We start from the raw sequence: 21,578 nt of genomic DNA on the forward strand, positions 1-21,578 counted from the left end.
GAGTAACCTGGGCACTGGTGAGGCTGCCTCACAACTAAAGTCAGCCCCAGGCGCACACCTTTAGTCCTGGCACTCAGGAGGCTGCGGGTGCGCTTCCTGCCTGGTCTACAGAGCCAGCCCCTAGACAGCAGGGGTATCTGCAGAGTGAGACCCTGCAGAGTGTGAGGACTTAGGTCCAGAACAGCCATGATCGCCAGGCACAGTTCAACCAATGGCCCCACAGAGCAGAGGCTGAAGGTACAGGCACAATCTGTCACTTTGCACAGTTCTGTTGGTCAGCACAGCCTAGGCCTTGGGACAACCTCAACTCCCTCTTAGGGGACTTTGTTATGGTGTCCCACGTTCCTTTTTATGTTTTTGGAGACTGGGTTTTCTAGGTAGACTAGGCTAGCCTCAAATACTCAACCTCTCTGTCTCAACCTCCCGAGTGCCACCATTTCAGATGTGTGCCGCCATTTCTGGCTAGGCCTCCTGCCCCACTTTCTAACAAGCAATGTGAACAGCACCTTCCTGAGCCACGTGTGGTTCTTGTTTTTATGTTTGCTTTTTTACGACAGGGCCTTGCTATGTAGCCTTGGTTGGCTTTAAACTCACGATCCTTTTCCTCACTCGAGTGCTGGGACTGTGGGCATGTGCCATGGTACCTAGTCAGCACTGACTCTCTGTAAGGGTGAAGCTCAAACTTCAGGTTATTCCTTGCCCATAACTAACTGGGCATGCTACAGTGAAAGTCATAGGCCTAGAATGAGGTACTTCTCCACACTGGAGCATGCTGCTTAGATGGTAAAGTAAAAAGACCTTGTTTTCACTTGGGACATGGGGTTGGCTGAATTATGTTAATATTACATGACCTGCAATCTGACCTAAAAGGAGTGAAAGTTTAAAACTAGGGGTCAGGGCACTGGAGAGCTGACTGAGCAGTTAAGAAGCACTGGGCTTGGTTCCCATCACCCACATGACAGCTCACAACTTCCTGTAACTCCAGTACCAGGGGATCTAATGCTTCCAGTCTCCTCAAGTGCCAGGCGCACATGGGGTGCACAGACATTTATGGAAGCAAAATAGGCAAAACATCCACACACACAAAAACCTAAGCAAATGACCTGCCCCAAACCTGTATGGTGCTGGAGAGATGCCTTAATAGGCAAAGGAGGCTGCAGCCGAGCCTGGGAAGTTTGGTTCCCAGGCCCCACATGGTGGAACGAGACTGACTCCCTTAAGTTGTCCTCTGATGTCTGTGTGGATGCACACACACACACACACACACACACACACACACACACACACACACACACACGGTTTTTAAATTAATAGACTCATTTTAGACCAAGTCTCACTATGTATCTCTGGCTTGTGTGGAACTTGCTACATAGACTAGGTGGGCCTCAGCCTGCCCCCCTGTATGTGGGAATGTGGTATGTGCTACCATGCTGGGCGTGAACACGTTTAAAAACTAGAAAACTGTGCCTCTCTTTGTGTCATACCTAGTGTGCTGATAAGTTTTTGTCATAAACTAGAGTTACCTGGGAGGAGGAAACCACAACTGAGGAACTGCCTACATCTGACTGGCTTGTGGTTTTGTTTTCTTGAAAAATGACTGATGTGGAAGGGCTCACCCTACTGTGGTGGTGCCACCTACCACATGCCATCTAGGTAGCCATGGAGTGTGTAAGAAAGCACGTGAATGAGCCATGGAGAAACCCAGAAAGCGGAGTTTCCCACAGTATCTGTTTTAGTCCCACCCCAGGTTCCTGCTGGAGTTAGGGTTAGGGTTAGGGTTAGGGCTCTGACTTCCCTTGATGACGGACTGTGGTGTGCAAGTGTGAGTCAAATCAACCCTCCCCTGCCTCAAGTTGATTTTGGTCATGGTGCTTATCACAGCAAGAGAAAGCAAACTAAGACACTAGTCTTGCTTTCCTTTGGTCTTGTCTGGTCTGCTATCTGACAATGTACTTAACCAGTTTCATCTTTTATGATCCCTTTCATACGCCCAGTGAAAGTGTTTTTTTTTTTTTTAAAGATTTATTTATTTATTATATGTAAGTACACTGTAGCTGTCCTCAGACACACCAGAAGAGGGCATCAGATCTCACTACAGATGGTTGTGAGCCACCATGTGGTTGCTGGGAATTGAACTCAGGACCTCTGGAAGAGCAGTCAGTGCTCTTAACCTCTGAGCCATCTCTCCAGCTTGAAAGTGATTACTGTGTACACTAATAAATATACAGTGTTTACGGTTAGCTAAAATTGCACTTTATATATTTATTTTGTTATGATTTTCCCCAATCTTTTCTTACAGATCATGAAATTAAGACCCTCCCTCCCCCGTACTTAATTTTTCTTCCAAAGTGATTCAAATATGTATAACAGCAGCAACCCTACATTTCCTCTCTCGTGCTAGCTGGAGTCATGATGAGGGGATCATTAAACGACACAGTGTGACCTCTAGGGTCAAGATTCTTCTGGCCTTCTCTTCACACGTGAATCATGGGTAACAGGAAAGGAAATAAGAAACTTGTTGGCAAGAGAATAAGTTGAACTATGCAAAATCTTAAGGTCCTCACTACCTATTTCTATAGGGTTAGAAGAATTAAAGAGCAAATCTGTTGTAGATTCCACAGTCAATGCACATGATCTAAAGTGTGAGTCTTCTTATACGTCCTCATAACCCTGCCTATAAATGCACGTGATCATCCAAGGTTTGACTCAGCGGATCCTACAAAGTCTTTTTGATCTTCTAACTTCCTCTGTAGTATTTAGTTCACACACACACACACACACACACACACACACACACACACACACACACACACACAAGAGCAATTGTTGGCTATTCTGTGGCTTGTGAAAAAGCAGCCTTTCTGGAGGGACTGTTTGCAGTAGCATTAGATCTTAGAGGAGAAGAGAGTGTGGGTATCACTTGTCATACAAAGAGAAAAGGTTACTGACCACAGAGTGCGAGGAAGATACGCAGACAGCTGTCAGCTGCCTCGCTGTGAGCTCTGAGGTGGGGCTGCTGTTGTTGGTTTCCTTTCACTGTCACCAGAGGGGATAAGGCCATATGAGTAGAGGTCAAGACAGTATGGAGCCAATGTGTGGAGATAGCTGGCCTTTTCCAAGTGTAGTCTTGGGCTCAGTGCTTTGTGCACAGAGGGAGCAGGGGTAAGAGCTCTTTCTACAGTAAGCTCAGGGCTCATCTGTCCTAAGAACAGTTCATAGTTAATGTCCCATTTGTCTCTCCTTTCTGAGTACTGCGGATGGAAGTGGTCGGTCACTCTGCTCTCGCTGCTATGGAGCTACCACGGCCATGCTTTCTCCTCAAGGGACCAAAAGAAGCCTCTGCTCCTTTAAATTGCTCCTTGTCGGGTACCCACAAGAAATCTGGCAAAGTGGAGCAACTGTAACAAGCAGGGCTGTGCTTGTAGAAGAGATCTGGAAAGTTTGGGGTAGTGGGATAGAGATGCAGTAGAAGGCTGTAAGCTCCTAGTCATTCTGAGGGAAGCTTGGACAATTCCAGTGTTAACAGGAATATGGACACAGGGAGTTGGGCTCATGATGTTTCCGAAAAATCAAAAGGCTACTGGGGACCACATGAGGCTCTCTGTGTTACATTCTGGCAAAGAAGGTGACTACATCCTATCTGTGTCCGAAAACTTTGAGGAAGGCTGAAGTCATGAGTAATGGTCTAAGTTTGAGGTGGAGCAGATTCAAAGACAGCATAACATCCAGGCCCTAACATGGTGACTGCTCACTGGTCTTTGCCAGATTTGCAAGACAGAGCAGATAGGTATTTTAAAAGCCATGCACTTTGGTGAGGAAAGGAATATGAGTAAGTTTAAATCTGTGAACAGAGTTAAAGCTGTGGGCAGGGATGGTGCTGACAAAGTGTGCACAATGGTTAGAGATTAGTGCCTCTGAAGAGGGCAGAGGGACTTGGCACTACATGGGAAAAAGGAAAGACCTCACCCACAGAGAGCTCCACCATATATCAATGCAAACTGATCTGGAAAGAGAATGGCTGAACAGAGAGAGCTTCTAGGGCATCCGAGGGACCCGAGGTACTCAGAGAAATATTCCCAGGCACAGCCACTAAAGCTTTGGCCCAAGGTAACTAGGGTTTGTTCTAAAGTGGTAGTGCAACTTGGCATTATCTCCTTGGTACTGGTCCTGCAGGCATACAGAAGGCAACAGTTAGAGGATCCTAGGGCCTACACCAAAATCCCGAAAAGCCACCAAAGGCCAGCAACACGTAGTAACATCAGACTCCCTGCATGGAGCTGTGAGAGCAAAACCCTCATTGTAACAGAGCCTCCGATACTGGAGGTGTAGAGACACCAGGCCTAGGAGAGCTGCACTTAGAGACGAATGCAACAGTGGGCAAGCTGGCAGCACAGAGCGGCAGTGGCACACAAATGGGACTCCTGTTGCAATTATGAAAAACTGCCTTACTTAGGAGGTTGTGTGGGTGAGCACCAAAGGTCCAGAAAGCTGCTAAGCCCAAGCAATATGTATCAAGGTTGAAAATGAACTCTATAACCTGTAAGATATAAGAACACTTTACCTCCCATGACAGTCTTACATCTTCGTATACTCTATAATGTCCTTGGTTCCCCATCCTCTAACAGTGATTGAGGCCAGATGGGCCGGTGTTATTAACTGGTTTGTATAACTTACACAGAGTGGGTATATCAAACACTGTGGTTGATCTTATAGGTAATATTCCACTTAGAGAACAATAAAGAGGAACTATTTTCTGAACTGCACACTCAATTCTGCCACATTAAAGTCCCATATGAATGCTGCAAATATGTCAACTGAAATAATATAGCTGATAAAAAGTAAACCAAGCAAAGAAATAACTCCAGATGTGTACTTGCCTAGACAATAACATAAGAAACACAAAAACCAAAGGTAACTCCAAAAATTACTAATTCAACAGTAATGGTGAGAGTGAGTTAGATGAACTGTCAGCTAGAAAACTCAAAAGAATGACATAATGATTGAAAGAATGTTCAAAAAATAAAAATAGAATAAACACCCAATTGAGAACCAAACAGCTGAACGAAACAAGGAACATGATGCAAGCTATGAAAGAGGAATTATACTAAGACAGACCAATCTGACATGAGGAAAACTAAGAAAAAAACAACAGTCAAATGAAAATCTCTGTGGAAAGTGTCACCAATATGGGTCAAGGAAAAGACAAAATACCTGAGCTTAATGACGAAGTGGAGAAACTGGAACCATCTAACAAGGACAAAGACAGAACAATAAGAAGGTGCCAGCAGCAATTCTAAATGCACAGGGTTGGTCCACAGAAAAGCCTAACTGTATGGATAATAGACACAGAAGGAGAGTAAGTTCGAGAGACACAGAAAACATTAGCAAACATTAGCAATTATAACAGTCTGGGCATAGTGACACACACCTTATTCCCAACACTTGGGAAGCAGAAGCAGGCAGATCTCTAAGTCTCAGGCAATCCTGGTCTACAGAGAGACTTCCAGGCCAGCCAGGTCTGCACAGTAAGATTCCTTCTGTCTCAGCATACAAATATCATAACAAAATTTCTTAAAATTTGGAAAAGAAATGCTGATCTAGACACAGGAGGTATTTAGGACACCAAACAGTCATGACCAGAGATGAAAAAGACCCCCTTCTATCTGTCATAAGTGAAACACTAAATATACAAACCCCAAAAGAAAGCGGAAAGAAGCAACTGTGAAACACCCAGTCCGCAGGGCAGGCCCACAAGAACACAGCAGACTCGGTATGAGGGCGGAGACAGATGCATTTCAAGTTCCAAAGACAATGCCAACCTGACTACTACACCCAGCAAATCTGTCGCAAGTGAAGGAAAAGTGAAACTATCCACGATAAAAACAGGCTAAGGGAATGCATGAGCACTACACCAACTCTACAAGTTACCTAAAGGAATCATTTAGACTGAAGAGAAGAAGAAAAGTCCACCCACAGGACCACAGGTAACAATAAGCCACATGAGAATAATAGCCAAGGAAGAGAAAAGGGAAGAAAACAGACTACAAAATCAACAAAATAACAGAAGTCAATACATAGTTTTTAAAACTAGCTCTGAATCTTAATGGTGTCAATTCCCCAATCAAAATGCAAGGACTAGTAGAATGGACCAAAGGCCAGAAATGGCTCTTTGCTCCCTCCAAGAAACACATCTAGCCACAGACAACAAACACTATCTTAGTGTGAAAGGACAGACAGGTAGTCCAAGCAAATGGAACTAGGAAACAAGCAGGTGCCACTCTTCTAGTATGTGACAGACTTCAAATCCAAGCAGGAAGAAAAGGTAGTCAGTCACTCAATATTGACTATGGAAACAATCTACCAAGAGGCACTGTGATTCTAAACATATGCCCCAAAGCAGGTAGACTCGATTCCATGAACAAAACCTATGATGTAAAGGCCCAGATTAAAGTTAGCACAACAAAAGTGGGTGACATTAGTTGACAGGTCCTCCCAACAAACCACAAACCGACAAGACAGGAGAGATTGCCCAGCAGTTAAGAGTACCAGCTGCTCTTCCAGAGATTCAGGTTTGTCCCAGCAACTACACAACAGCTTGCAACCATCTATAACTCTAATTGCAAGGGATCTGATACCCTTTTCTAGCCTCCATTGGCACCAGGCACACACAGGGTACACGGTATATATGCAGGCAAAACATTCATACACATAAGATAAAAAAATTAAAAACTAGAGAAATATGTGAATGAAATGATTACCGAGCAAATGGACTTAACAGACACTATATATAGTACATTCTACTGAAGCACTGTAGGATATAAATGCTCTTAGAAGCCCTTTCTCTAAAATAAATCATAAGTTCGGACACAAAGCAAATCTCAACAATATACATGAAAACTGAAATAATTCCTTGTACTCACAACAGTAGAATAAGACTACAAACCAACAGCCAGAGAAACCCCAGGGAATTTACAAACTCCTGCAGATTAATATCCTACTGCATAATGACTGGCTGGGTCTCTACAAAAATCAAATAGAAAAAAATTCCTACAATCAAATGAAGGTGAAAACACAACATCCCAACACCTATGGGCTACAGTGAAAGCTCCTCTGGGAAAAGACGTTTACAGCTCTGAGTGTCTACACTAGGAAATCAGAGAGGCTGCAAACAAACAAGGTAATGAATGATAAACCTTAGGGCCCTGGGAAAATCACAAGACAAGAATCATTAAAATATTAAGATCAGTGCTGAAACTGTGATATGGAGACAAACAAACAAAGATACAAAGAATCAATGGAACCAAAATGGTTCTTTGAAAATAAGGACAAACTCTTAGCCAAACAAACCGAGAGAGAGAGAGAGAGAGAGAGAGAGAGAGAGAGAGAGAGAGAGAGAGAGAGACACACACACACACACACACACACACACACACACACACACACACACACACACACACACACACACCAACCAACCATTAGGGATGATAAAGGAGCCATTATAATCAACTCCAGTGGAATTCAGAAAATCATTTGGTTTTATTTTGAAAGCATATATTCTACTAGATTGGAAAATCTACAAGAAACGTATGGATTTCTATGTGGACATGATGTATTAAAATTAAGTCAAGTTGAGATAAACAACTTAAATAAATCTGTAGCAAGCAGTGAGGCTGAAGTAGTAATTAAATCTCTCTCAGCTAAAAAACGTCCAGGTCCAGATGGATTCATGGGTGGATTTTCCTGGACCTAGAAGAACTAACAATAAAATTTCTAAAACTATACCAAAGATAACATAAAAAAGAAAAGAAACAAAGAAATGTCTCTGATGTACTTAGATGCAAATGCTTTGAACAAAATACCTGCAAACTGAATTCAAGAACACATGGAAAAGATGATTCACCAGGATCAAGTTGGATTTAACTACAACTAAGATGTACACCAATGGAAAACAAAGTGAAAAAAATATTCTGGGAAACAGTCCCATGGTTCAATACACATAATCAATAAATGTTACATATTATATAAGAAGACTCAAGGACAACTTGGTTGCTTCCATAAATACAGAAAAGGCACTTGGCAAAACCCAACATTCCTTCCTATTAAAAATTCTGAAGAAACTCAGAATAGGAGAAACAGACCTACAGCCAACACTATGTGAAATTAGGGAGCTCCCATTTCTGTCCATCCTCTTTCTCTGTATGAATTACAGCAGTGTAAGACTGGGAATCACAGCTTTAGCAGCAGGAGAACAGACAGACACAGACAGGTAAATAAGAAGTCCAGTGCCTCCTTGTAGGTGGTCTGTGTCTCTACGTAAGAGACCTAAAGACTCCAACCAGAAGAACCCTTAACTAATAGACACTTTTGGCAGAGTAGCAGGACACAATATAAGCACACAAAAATCATTAGCCTTCCTATATACCAATGGAAAACAAAGTAAAAAAGAATCAGGAAACCCATTTATACCAGTCTTTATAAATAAGTTGGTATAAATATAACCAAATATGTGAAAGACCTCTTCAGTAAAAACTTTACAACACAGTTGAAAGAAACCAAAGAGAACTGGTAGTGCTGGTAAATGCCTTTAATCCCAGTGTTTAGGATGAAGAGGAAGACGGATATCTATGAGTTCGAGGCAGCCTTATTTACAGAGTGAGTTCCAGGACAGCCAGGGTTACATAGTGTGACCCGTTTATAAAACCAAACCAAACCAATCCAAAACAAAAACCCCAATATTGTGAAAATGGCCATACCTCAAAAGGAATATATAGATTCAATTTAATCCTCATCAAAATTACAATGCCATTCTTCACAGAAATAGGAAAAACAATCTTAAAATCCATATAGAAGAGACCAAAGTAATCCTGAGCAAAAGAACCCTATAGGAAACTGTGGGTGCCTCAGTCCTACTTGGAGGGGAAAACAAAATAATCACAGGAGGTGGAGGGTGGGAGGGACTTGGGAGGATGAGAGGAGGGGGAGTGGAAAGAAGGGCGGGTGAGATTAGGTGTGGGAGACAGGCAAATGTACAGAGGTGTGTAGCAATGGGGGATGGGGAACTGGGGTAGTTAACAGCAAGTCCCAGACACCAGGAAAGCAAGAAGCTGCCAGGACCCAATGAGGATGACATCAGCTGAAATGCCCAACAAAGGGGAGGGAGAGCCCGGGAGACCATATCCAGAGGTTAGGTAAGGCCTCTGGTTGAGGGATGGGGCACCCATCCTTCACAAAATTTTAACCCAGAATTGCTCCTGTCTAAAGAAAATGCAGAGGCAAGGAGTGGAGCAGAGACTGAGGGAGGGGCCATCCAGGGACTGCCCCACCTAGAGGTCCATCCCATGTGCAGCCACTAAACCCAGACACTGATGCTGGCAAGTGCTTGCTGACAGGAACTGGATGTAGATGTCTCCTGAGTGGCTCTGTCAGAGCCTTACCCATGTACATGTGGATGCCTGCAGAAAACATCAGACTGAGCACAGGAACCCCAGTGGTGGAGTTGGGGGAAGGACTGAAGGAGCTGAAGGGGTTTGCAACCGGATGGGAGGAAAAACAATATTAACCAACGAGACCCCGCCCAGAGCTCCCAGGGACTAAACCACCAACCAAAGAGTACACATGGAGGGACCCAGGGCTCCAGCTGCATATGTAGCAGAGGACGGCTTTGTCAGGCATCAGTGGGAGGGGAAGCCCTGTGTCCTGTGAAGGTTCGATGCCCCAGTGTAGGGGAATGATAGGGTGGTGAGGTGGGAGTGGGTGTGTGGGGAAGCACCTTCGTGGAGGCAGGAAGAGCGGGGCGGAGTGGGGGATTTTGGGGGGCGGGAGGGGGTATAACATTTGAAATGTAAATAAACAAAATAACCAATAAAAAAATCCTGTAGGAGTTAACACCGTACTTGATTTTAAGTTATATTTCAGAGACATAAGATTAAGAACAGCATGGCTGGGAAGGTAAGATAGCTCAGACAGAAGCGTCTGCCACTTTGATCCCCAGGACCCCAGTGGAAGAGGAAAACCAACTTCTAAAAAATTATCTTTTGATCTTCATATATGCCTCATGTCATGAGTGTACACACACACACACACACACACACACACACACACACACACACACACACACACACGCGCGCGCGCGCACAAACTCAAATAAAATATAGTGAACTAATTTTCAAAAATGCACGGTACTCTCAACAAAAACCGGCACATAAATTAATGAAGTTGAGGACTGCGATGCATGGTTATACAACTAAAGCCTCCTGATTTTTGACCGAGGCCAGAATTACACTGGAGAAAAGATAGCATCTTCAATAAATGATACTGGGAAAACTGGACAGAAATGCAGAGGGATGGCACTAAGTCCTTATCTCTCACCATCTACAAAATCAGCTCTCAACAGATCAAGGGCCTCAGCATGAGACTTAAACTCTGAAACTGCTCAGGAACAAGTAACAAGGACACGCCAGGACACTGGCTTTATGTAAAGCCTTTCTTAATAGGGCTCTGATCCCTCAGGGAATAAAGTCAATAATCTACAAATGGGATCTTGTAAGATTAAAAGGCTTTTGTTCAGCAAAGGCAACAACAGATAATCAAGTGAAGAGACAGCTTACGGTGTAGGAGAAAGTCTTTCCCAGTTATGTATCTGACAAAGAGTAGTGTCTAGAATATACGAAGATCTCAAGAAACTGAACAGAAAGAAAACACACAGCCCAACAAAGAACTAGGTCACAGAATTACCAACCTGGAAGGCATTCCAAAGAATGCAACAGCAGCTGACTAATTAGACTAAATAAAGGCCTGCTCAACAGGAGGGAGGTCCTGCTCATCTGTAAACCTAGCTGACTACCTGTGGCTGGTGAGGTCGGGGACCTAGAGGAGAACTGACTACTGCCACTTTTCTAAACCAATAGAATTTCTAATTACATTCTAAATATTTATCCTTATCTCCTTATGAGCATAGCTCTCGCCTCTCATCAAGAAGCTTCTTTTGCAGCAGAAGGAGACCATTACAGAAATCCACAAGGGTGCCCAACCCTAGTAGATACATTTATAATAAGACCTGCACACCTAAGGCTCAGGGAACACAGAAGGAGGAAGCAGAGACTGTGGGAGCCAGAGGACCAGGATGCTCATGTGAGACAACGTCTTCTGAATGACAGCGAAGCTGTACCTGTCTATCTCAAAAGGATGGCTGCCCAAAGAATACCAGTTCTTATGCCAATGTGGATGGGGGCAATCTCAAGACCTACCTCTAGGTGAAGAGCCACAAGTAAGTAAGGGCTGGTAAGGGGAGATCTGTCTTCTCAGGAATGAGCCCCGCCCCCACGATGAGCCTCAAGAAGTCTGTTAAATACACAATGAACAACTCTAACACACATGAACATCCTGAGTCAGGATGTATTTATATAGTCATATGTATGTACGTATGTATGTATGTGTGTGTGTGTGTGTGTGTGTGTGTGCATGATGTATGTATGTATGTACATAAAATTGAAGAAGCAACGATCTTGAGAAGAAGGTGGGGGGGGGAAACATGGGAAAAGTTGGTAGGGGAAGATGAAGGGTTGGAGATGATGTAAATATGACACTCGTGTACTCCTTTTAATAAAAGGGGGGGGGGGATGGAACCTAATAGAGTTCTCAAAAGAACTACAAATGGCTAAAACATATTTTAAAATGTATTTCACCATCAACCATGAGGAAAATGAAAATTAAATTAAAGCTGATTTGAGATTCTGACTCAACTCCAGAGTGGTGGCTACCCAGCAAACAAGGACAACAAATGCTGCTTAGGATGTGTGGGAAGAGGAGTCCTGTCACAGCTGGAGGGAGTACAGACTAATGCACCACTGTGACGCTCGGTGTGGAAATATGTCTGTCATCTATGACTGAGCTGTATCATTACTGAACTCACATACCCAAAAGGTATCATATCCCATATAGAGATATGTGCATATCCATGTCCTTTGCTGAGTGTAGACAGCCTAGATGTCCATCAACTGATGAATGGACAATGAATGTTGGCATATATACACAATGGAATCTGAGTCAAATGTAAAGAAAAATGAATTGTAAAAGGTACAAGAAAATGGGTGGGACTGCAAAATTACACTAAGTAACCCAGAAAGATATATAATGCATATTCTCTCTCAAATGGACCCTAGCTTTGAACTTTTATATTTCTGTGTTAATTCTGGAGTATCTATAAAGGTCAAGAACCCTAAAAAGGGTGTGTGTGTGCTGTGACAGGGAAGAGAAGAGGCCTTCAGGGATAAGGGGATAGCAAATGCATGTGCTATGAAAGCAACAGAGGGTTTTTAAAGGGTTAAGCAGGGCTGGGGACACGGGAGAGGGAAGAAGTGGGGTCAGCTAGTCAACACAAAGGATTTACAAGACGCCTTTGTGAAAACCCACTAGCTTATAAGCAAATTAAAAACATAACTTAAAGTTAAAAAGGAGTTTGAACACAGATACTCTGCATGGGCTACTGAATTACAATCTCGGTTCCAGCCACCCCATTGAGTCAACGGCAAGGGAGCAATCAGAGAACAACACAGAGTACTATCACTGTGCCTGGTTGCCCCCATAACCAGCATTGCTGATGACATACATATTTCTGTTTCAAGACATAGAAAAACCAAGCTGGAACTGACGTGAAAACGTCCTCCCTGTTGGCTTGTTAATACAGTGTCAGTAGATGTCATGCAGGCTGCTGGGGGGGAAAAGTCACCAATACTATTATCCAGCACTGAGCCCTGAAAGCTACAATACTGGCCTGGTTAATATCTTGCCAAATGGATACAAACTAGGGTCATCAGGGAAGAGGCGGCATCAACTGAGAAAAACGATCTCACCAGACTGGCCTGAAGGCAAGCCTTTCAGGCATCTTCTTGATTGATGGCTGATGTGGGAGGGCCCATCCAACCGATAGCACCACACCCTTTGGGCAGGAGGTCCTGAGCTGTACAGTAGGAGGAGCCAGTAGGAAAGCAGTGTAAGCACGGCCTCTGCCTCAGGGCCAGCCTCTGGATTCTTGACTGAGCTCCTCCTGCCCTGACTACCTGCTGTAATGGATTATGATGTGGAAGTGGAAGGGAAACACACCCTTTCCTCCCCAAATAGCTCTGGTGATGTTTTTATCAGGCCAATCAAGATTCCTAACTAGGACATACCAGGAGAGATTTGCTTCCCAGTACAAGAGTGGCACAGAAGCTTCAGGATAACCATCAACTTTTTGATTGGATTTGAACCCTGTTCCACAGGAAGGAATTTATGCCTTATATTGTGAACCTAAATAGAAGTCCCTGGCTTGGGAGGTAGTAGGCATTATAGGTAACTTACCACTGTTGTTAAATGACATGTTAAACTTTGGCCAGAGAAGCTTTTTTGCAATGGGTAGCAGTTAGTACAGACACTCGTTAACTGGTCAGAGTGCTGGGCATCCATTGCACTCTGGGACCCAGGGCAGCTGTGGTTACCTGCACAGAGCAAGCTAAAAAGAGCAGTCAGCATCCCAGCTGGCAGCTCTAACTGGACTCAGCATTAAAAAAGAAGAGGATGTGAGAACAGGAAGGGGATGAGAGGGTGAGAGAGGAGAGTCAGGTGGATATGATCAAGGTCCACTGTATACACACGGGATTGCCAACAAATATAACAGTAGGAGAAAAGCTAGGCCAATCTCATCCCATACACTCCCCCACTTTAACTGGTTTGAGACCAAAAGGAACTTAAAGTTTTAAAAACTGATTTACTATCTTAAACTTTATAGTCTAAGAAGCTAATTCAGGATACAGCTAAGAACTCAGAGAAAAACCAAGGCATTGAACTGCATTAGGTAGCAGGGAAGCACACAGTACAAGGTGCTCCAGTGTGGATGCTGGGAGTTACAGGTACAAGGCAGAGCAGGATGTGGGTGACTTTCCCAGGGACCAGGCACACTCTGGAGCTGTGGGAGGAGAGGGTTTTCCCAAGTAGCTGTGTGCTACTGTGGAGAGACTTGGAGATGTCCTCTCTGCTTTTTCCCTCTGCCACAGAACATGATTTTGATGAAAGCAGGCCCTGGAGCTATGGGAAATCAGAGAAGGGCAAAGCAGGGGAGGTCCTGGAAGGTGAGGGAGGGGCTGGCAGCATAACTCAGTTGGTAGGTGGGGTGCCTGTCTAATATACATGTAATCCTGGCTTTGATCCCAGCAACATGTATAAAGAGAAAAGTGTGGTGATACATGCCTGTAATCCCAGCACAGGAGTGAAGGTCGGAGTATGCAAAGTGCAAGAACACATGATACATTTCAGGCTAGCCTGGGTTACAAGAAAGTGCAAGGATACATAATACATTTCAGGCTAACCTGGGTTACAAGAAACTGTCTTTAATGGAGGAGGTAACGAGAAAGATTATAAGGTATAAAACCCCAAGAAATTACAGCAGATTTCTAAAAACCCAGAGAACTGCCTTTCGAATAAACCTTCCATTAAAATGGTATTCCTTAAGGTGATCTGCCTTGCAGGCCAGGAGTATAGAAAGCTTAATGTAAACAAAAATTCCTGAAAAGAAGCTGTCTGGCTATGAACAAAACCCTCCTGGAGGGTGTCTGTCTGCAGACTGACAGACCAACTGGAATTTCAGTACTGTGGGGACTGGGATTCCACCGGTTCAGAGGCTAACCACTTTCTTTATCCTGGGATAGTTTCGGCTTTCTAGAACAGACATTTCTTGCCATCCTCTGTATCTGAACAACAGCAACAGCAACAGCAACAGCAACAACAGCAACAGCAACAACAACAGCAACAACAGCAACAGCAACAACAGCAACAGCAACAACAGTAACTCTTAGAAGTTATCAACGTTCTAGAAAACTAGTTTCCACTAATTAAAGAGTTACGGATGTCATCATGTAACATCTTGAGTCTACAGAAAAGAATCTTACTGTATCTGCCTCTGTGGTATAACCACCAATATATTTTAAAGTTGGCTTGAGTTATGATTTTCTTTGTTCTATATAATTATAAAAACCCTGTGAAACTGCTCCTACACTGGAACATGGGATTTAAGGCGACATAATCTGTGTTCCTGGGCCACATTTCCTCATAATGGCTCTAAAATAAAAATGTCCTATTCCCTTAAAAGAAGAGCTGTGGTGTGAGCACCAAAAGCCAGGCCTAGGAATGGACACTTGCAGTCTTAGCTTGGGACAGGAAACCTTAGTTACCATTTTTATTCTCTACATTGCTCACCCAAGCTCGGTTCCTAAATTCAAAGCTACATCTACATGTTGTGGTCTTTGGGCACAGTATTTCAGAAATGATGAAAGGTGCATCTGTTTCTAAAGAAAGCAGGATTTCTGTGTCTGAGGGAAGGTGAAGGCTGAGACAACAGTACAAGAGCACTGAACATTTTTACCTACAGCCAGTAAGAAATGTGATTGTTTATGTCACAGAAACATGATGTCCTCAGGCAATGACTTTCTGATAACACCTAGGTCACCTCCTGAGGTTAGGGAATTTAGGTAGGACTGGAAACTCACAAGCACATGAGAGCAGCATGGTCTTAAAGATGGCCTGAGCTGGTTCAATTCTCCATTTTGTACCCAGGGAAACAGACCCTAGGAGGGGAAACAAGTCCCCTGAAACCTACAGCAATCATAGATGTATCAGGCCTCCTAGCTCCCAGCCAGACTGATCTTCACAGTTCCATCTAGAAAAGCCACTTGGAGCTCAGAAGTTCCTTGACAAGGCAAGGAAAACACTGGTAAGTCTAGAGATGGTTGCTTGAGCTGGACGGGGCAGGGTACACCCACACTCATACCGCATGGAGAGCTGAGGCCGTAAAAGCACTTTAGGTCGTGAGTCAGAGAAGAACCAGAGTAACAGCGATAGGCCCCAGTAGAGGGAAGGAAAGACTATTTTCTTATTGTGCTGGGAATCAAACCTAATGCCCATGAATGCTGGGGAACTGCTTCCCCACTGAGTCCATAAGGCCCCAGCGTCTATAAGGACTCTTGAAAAGGAAGGCAACCAGCATCAGTGACACAAAGCAGACCTCTACACTTCTGTGACTGTCACTGGGTGAAACCCCAAAGGTGAGGACTTGAGTCTGAAGAGAAGGGGCACTTATGTGGTCTGTTTACCCTCAAGCTGTCTGTACAGCTTTTCATGGATCTCTTGAGTCTGTGGAGCTACATAAAGCTGTTAGAAATAAAAATTAATTGTGTTTGTGGGGGTACAGGTGAACCCTCCATGCCAGGAAGCAGGCTTTGCATCTCTTAATAAAATAATCTCTAGTTTCAGCATTTCTGACTGTTTTTTGTTTTCCTTTTTAAACAGTGGTTCTCAACCTGTGGATTCTTTACTGAAGCAGAATGTAAAACCTTACAGGTTTCTCAACTGATGAGATGCTTCAATCTTTGACACATATCAATTTATTTGTATGCTAGTAATGACTATAATTTTTGTTAAAAATCAATACTGTACAAAAACCATTTCTTTCCTAATAAATGGCAGATTTATCTGAGTAGACACTTTTTAACTTCTAAGAACAATGGATATAGTTTGGGGTTTTTAAAATGTAGGGGTTTACTGGGCATGGTGGCACACCGATTCCAACACTTAGTAAGCAGAGGCAGGAAGAAGATCTCCATGAGTCTGAGGCCAGCCTAGTCTACATGGTTTGTTCCAGACCAGCCAGGACTATATGCTAAGACCCTGTGTCCAGAGGGATTGGGGTTGGGGTTGGGGAGATGGCTCAGTGGGCCAAGTGCTTACTGTGCATGGCTGACAACCTGGGCTCAAATCCACAGAGCCCACAAACAAGCCATACTCACAGAGTGACCATCTATAGTCCTGCATGGCCCTTGGGGAGATGGGAGGAAAGACAGGAGAACTGTGTACACAAAAGTGACCAGTGAGAGAGACCTTGCCTCAAACAAGGCTTTGGGGCGAATCCTCCAAAATGTCTAGCAGAGGAACAGTTGCTTCTTCACTCTACCTGGAAGACGCCAGAGGTCAGACAACCTAGCTTTGAAGTCCAGCTTACAAATAGCAGCAGACAGACTCTGGGAAAGTCTCTTTGTGCTCTTTGTTGGACGCTGCCTTCGTTACAGTAAATCATGTAGCTCAGTACTTACATTTTAACCAGGAAATGTACACTCTATGCACATCAAACTCCATCCACAGTGATGACACAACACCGCCATTATCTATACTCAAATTTCCTATCATCTTTAGTGCAAACAAACCCATTAAACCAGCGGGTTCACTGTCCTGATGCTGTGGCCCTTTAATAAGTTCTTCATGTTGTGCTGATCTCAACCATAAGATTACTTTCATTGCCACTTCATGACTGTGATTTTGCTACTTTTGAGAACTGGAATATAAATACCTAATAGGTTATCTGATATGCGACTACTGTGAAAGGGTCATTCAACCCCAAAGGGCTTATGGCCTACAAGCTGAGCACCACTGTGTTAAATAATAACTATCCATTTCTCCTCTCCAGTCCTGGTAAACCACCGACCTGCCTTCTGTCTCCAGGACTCTTGGCTCTTCTACATAGCTCATGCAAGTGGAGGCATCTCCTGCTTTTCCTTTTATGTTTGGTTTATTTCATTTACCACAGTGTATACATATTGTAGTATATGTCATAATACCATACCTTACTTTTTTACATTTATTTGTATATGTATAGGAGTGCTACGATGTGCATGTGGTGGTCAGAGGACAACATGCAGGGGCCAGTTCTCTCCTTTCACCATTTGGGTTCTTAGGATTGAATTCAGGTTGTTTTGTGGCAAGTATGGTTACTTGCTAAGCCATCTCAATGGCTCTCATTCCTTTTAATGGCTGAATAATATTCCATTACATTTACTAGAAATCCCAAAATTAACTAGAAATGGACCAAGCTCTAAAATGAAGAGCTAATACTATAAAAGTTATTTTTACATATTGTTTATCATATTGTTTCTCAATTCATTTGATGATGAGTACAAGGATTGTTCTTACCTTTTAGCTTATAGGAGTAACCCCATTATGAACCTGGCTGTACAAACGTGTGTGTTCTTCCCTTTAGGTATACACAGTGTCCAGGAACAGAACTGCTGGACTACATTGCAGCTCTTTGTTCACCGTTCTGAGGAACTGTCAAGTTTTTTCTAGGGTGGCTGTGCCATCTGACAGAAATGTACAGTTGCCCTAATTTCTCCACATGTCTGCCAGCACTAACATGTGCTATAGAATTATTATAGCTGCTCTATTAGTACAACGTGGATCTCACTGCAGAGCTGATGTGCATTTCTCTAGTGCCCCATGATGCACCTTTTCATGTGTTCACAGGCCATCTAAACCTTCTCTAGGGAAATAGTATTCAGATACTTGGCCTATTTTTAATAGGGTTGTTTCTATGCAACTAAGTTGTTCCTTATATGCTCTAGGCTCAGTCCTTACCATATATAACTTACAAATGTTTTCTTCCACTGTGTAGACTTTGTTCGCTTTCATTTTCAATTTTCTAAATTAATTTTATGTGTGGATGTGTGTAGATAAGTGGATGCCACTGTGCATGAATGGAAGTCAGAGGACAGCTAGCAGGAGTCAGTTCTTTTCTTCTAACTCTGAGTCCCAGGGCTTGAACTCAGGTGGTCAGGCTTAGCAGCAAGCAGCTCCACCCTGAGCCCTCTCCAGCCCTTCTTCCATGTGGACAGTGTCATTTCATACATGACGCTCTAAAGACTGCATTTACTTATTTATTTTTATGTGTGTGGTGAGTACATGATTACCACAGAACGACTTGCAGAACTCTGTTTTCTCCTCCCAACCAGGTGGGTCCCAGGGGGACGGGACTCAGGTTGGAAGCACCATTATTCTACAAGCAACCTTCCCAGCCCCAATACACAAGATTTTAGCTGTGACGGAGGTCAGTTTATTTTCTTTTTTTGTTCCCTGTTTCTGGTGTCTTGTCCACAGACCCACTGTCAACTATATCATTAAAAGTTCTACCATGGTTCTTTTAAAAATAACTTTTACAGTATTAGCTCTTCATTTTAGAGCTTGGTCCATTTCTAGTTAATTTTGGTGTTAAGATTCCAAGCCAAACTATTATTTAGTGGCACATGGACATCAAGTTTTCCCAACGCCATTTGTTGAAGGGCATCCTTTCCTAATGGGCTTGGCAGCCTTGCTAAAATACAATTCTCCACCCTAGCCTCTATTCTTTGTCTCTATTCTATTACATTCATCTGTATTTTTGTTTTTAGACCAATAATATTATTTTAACTACTACAGCAGTGTATCAAGTTTTGAAGTCAGCAAGTCAGAGTCAGAAAAGGTTTGGCAGTTCTTTTAAAACTGCAACATAAAATACAATGTATCTTGTTACTCCATTCCTACATTGTATACCCAAAGAACTGAACATGGGGATTTCATGTGCACAGCAACCTTATTCACACAAACCCAAAAATGAAAAACAACTTTCTTCTTCCCCAAGACTTAGCTAATCCTTCTTTTAATTCTAAGTGATTTGAAGACTATCTCTTTCATCTCTTTTAAATAGGCTGTTGCACTGGGTATGGTGGTGCATGCCTATAATCCCAGCAATTGGGAGGCTAAGTCTGAACTGTGAGTTTGAGGTCAGCCTTAGTGTCACAGTGAGATGTAAACTCTTGTTTCAAAATCAAACCCTAAACCAAGGCAATTAGATTTGGGAAAGAACTGCATTGAATCTGCCTCAATCAAGTTCGAGGCATCCTAACAATGTTATGCCTCCGGAGAACAGGACTCTCTGGGTATCAAACTTCTTTCAGAGAAACTCACTAAAGCCTATCTTGGCCACACTGGCTTTGTAGTTCCCCAGTCAACTGCTGGTGGTTCCTCCAGCAGAGCGGCTGTGCTGGTTAGCTTTTGTCACATGATACAAACTGGGGTCACCTTGGAAGAGGAGTCTCAATTGAGGGGCTGCCTTTACCAGACTGGTCTGTGGGTGTGCCTGTAGGGCATCTTCTGGATATGGGAGTAGAGCCACCCTTGGTCAGGTGGCCCTAGGTTGTATAAGAAAGCATCTGAGCAAGCCACAGAGAGCAGGTCAGTAAGCAGCACTCTTCCCTGGTCTCTTCTCCACTTCCTGCCTCCAGGTCCTGACTTTGAGATTCTGCCTCAGCTTCCCTTGATGGTGGGCTGTGATTTGAAATAAAACATTTCTTCCCTCAGATTGCTTTTGGTCATGGTGACCATTTTGGTTTTGGGAAGGATTGTATAAGGATTTTGGAACTTTGGGCTGGAAAAGCCATTGCTTAGAGCTTAACTGTTATGGGATGTTGAGAAATACAGATATTGGAGACCTGGCTTGTTAAGTTTTAGAGGGAAGCAAAGATTTTATCAGGACCATTCAGGTGACATACTGTAAGTGAAACTTTTGTTTTCCTGTACAAATGATGTTGGATAGATCACTTGGGCTAAAGAATAATCTGCCATTAATAAGAGACCAAAGTCACAGGCATGAAATCCTCTGGGACGTGTTTCCTCAGGGTCAACACAGAGAAGCTGGGGTCCAGAGCAGGCTATGGATGCATCTCAAGCTGGCATCTAGACGTGGCAATGTGTAAGCGCCTCCACACAGCCCTGGCTGGCAGCATGGAAGCGGCAGGGCTGACTGGGCTATGGAGAGCCGCAGAGGTTTGGCACTTGAGGGATCAGGAGAGGCCACTGGTGAAGACGCAGCCTCTGCTGTAGTGTGTATACATCAGCACGCTGGCCATGCCAAGGCCATGGGATGACAACCAAGGGTAGTGACAGGTATGTAGTGGAGCTAGCCTGATTCGACGAGACAAGCTGTGTATACAGAGAATAACTGACTTGGAAAAGAGGAACTGCCCAAGCCTTTTGGATCCCAGAAGATAGTGAGACCAAGCTGTGGGACATGGATCTATTTCCACTGTTGGTTTTTGGTTTCATTTGTTTTGATTAACTATACTCTGATTCTTCTGTTCTAAAATAAGGAAGTACACAACTTGTTTGGATTCACATGAGTTTGTAGTGAAAAGACAGACTGGACTTTTGAAGAGGACTTAAGACTTACATCACTGAAGTTCTTAAAAGTTAGACTGGTTTTATATTATGATTTAAATATAAGCAAGATCTTGGGGACAAAGAAAGGGATGATTACGGCTTAACAGTGTCAAGTGGATAAGGACTCAATTGTGCTGGTTGGTTTTGTTGTCTTGAGACAAACTGAAATTACCAGGAAAAGAACCTCAATCAAGGATCTGCCCTTATCAAACTGGTCTGTGGGGGCATTTTCTTGATTAATGCTTGATGTGAGTTGTGTTACCCCTGGGCAGGTAATCCGGGGCTGTGTAAAGCAAGCTGTGTCAGAAAGCAAACCAGTAAGCAGTGTTCCTGCGGTCTCAGTTTCTGCCTTGAGTCCCTGTCTGGCCTCCCTGATGACAGACTACATCACATGCAAATGTGAGCCAAATCAGCTCTCTCCTCCCCAAGCTGCTTTAGTCATGGTGTTTATTACAGCAACAGAAAGCGCACCACAGTAGCCAATCTGGAGCTTAGGGTCTCGTTCTAGGATTTCAGAAAATCAGCAACGG

At 43.5% G+C, this 21,578-nt stretch overlaps 1 protein-coding gene and 1 long non-coding RNA gene across 2 annotated transcripts in view; one reads left to right on the top strand and one right to left on the bottom strand.

Annotated features, from left to right (window-relative positions):
- Lonp2 (lon peptidase 2, peroxisomal) overlaps window positions 1–21,578 on the bottom strand; it is a 90,647-nt gene that overhangs the window by 8,839 nt on the left and 60,230 nt on the right.
- On the top strand, window positions 10,472–16,050 carry LOC147999368 (uncharacterized). Its single transcript, XR_015643978.1, has 3 exons — window positions 10,472–11,428; window positions 12,226–14,745; window positions 14,810–16,050. It is a non-coding gene; the product is annotated as an uncharacterized LOC147999368 (long non-coding RNA).

The sequence above is a fragment of the Rattus norvegicus genome, chromosome 19, assembly GCF_021556685.1.
Source record: "Rattus norvegicus strain SHRSP/BbbUtx chromosome 19, alternate assembly SHRSP_T2T, whole genome shotgun sequence".
NCBI lineage: Eukaryota > Metazoa > Chordata > Mammalia > Rodentia > Muridae > Rattus > Rattus norvegicus.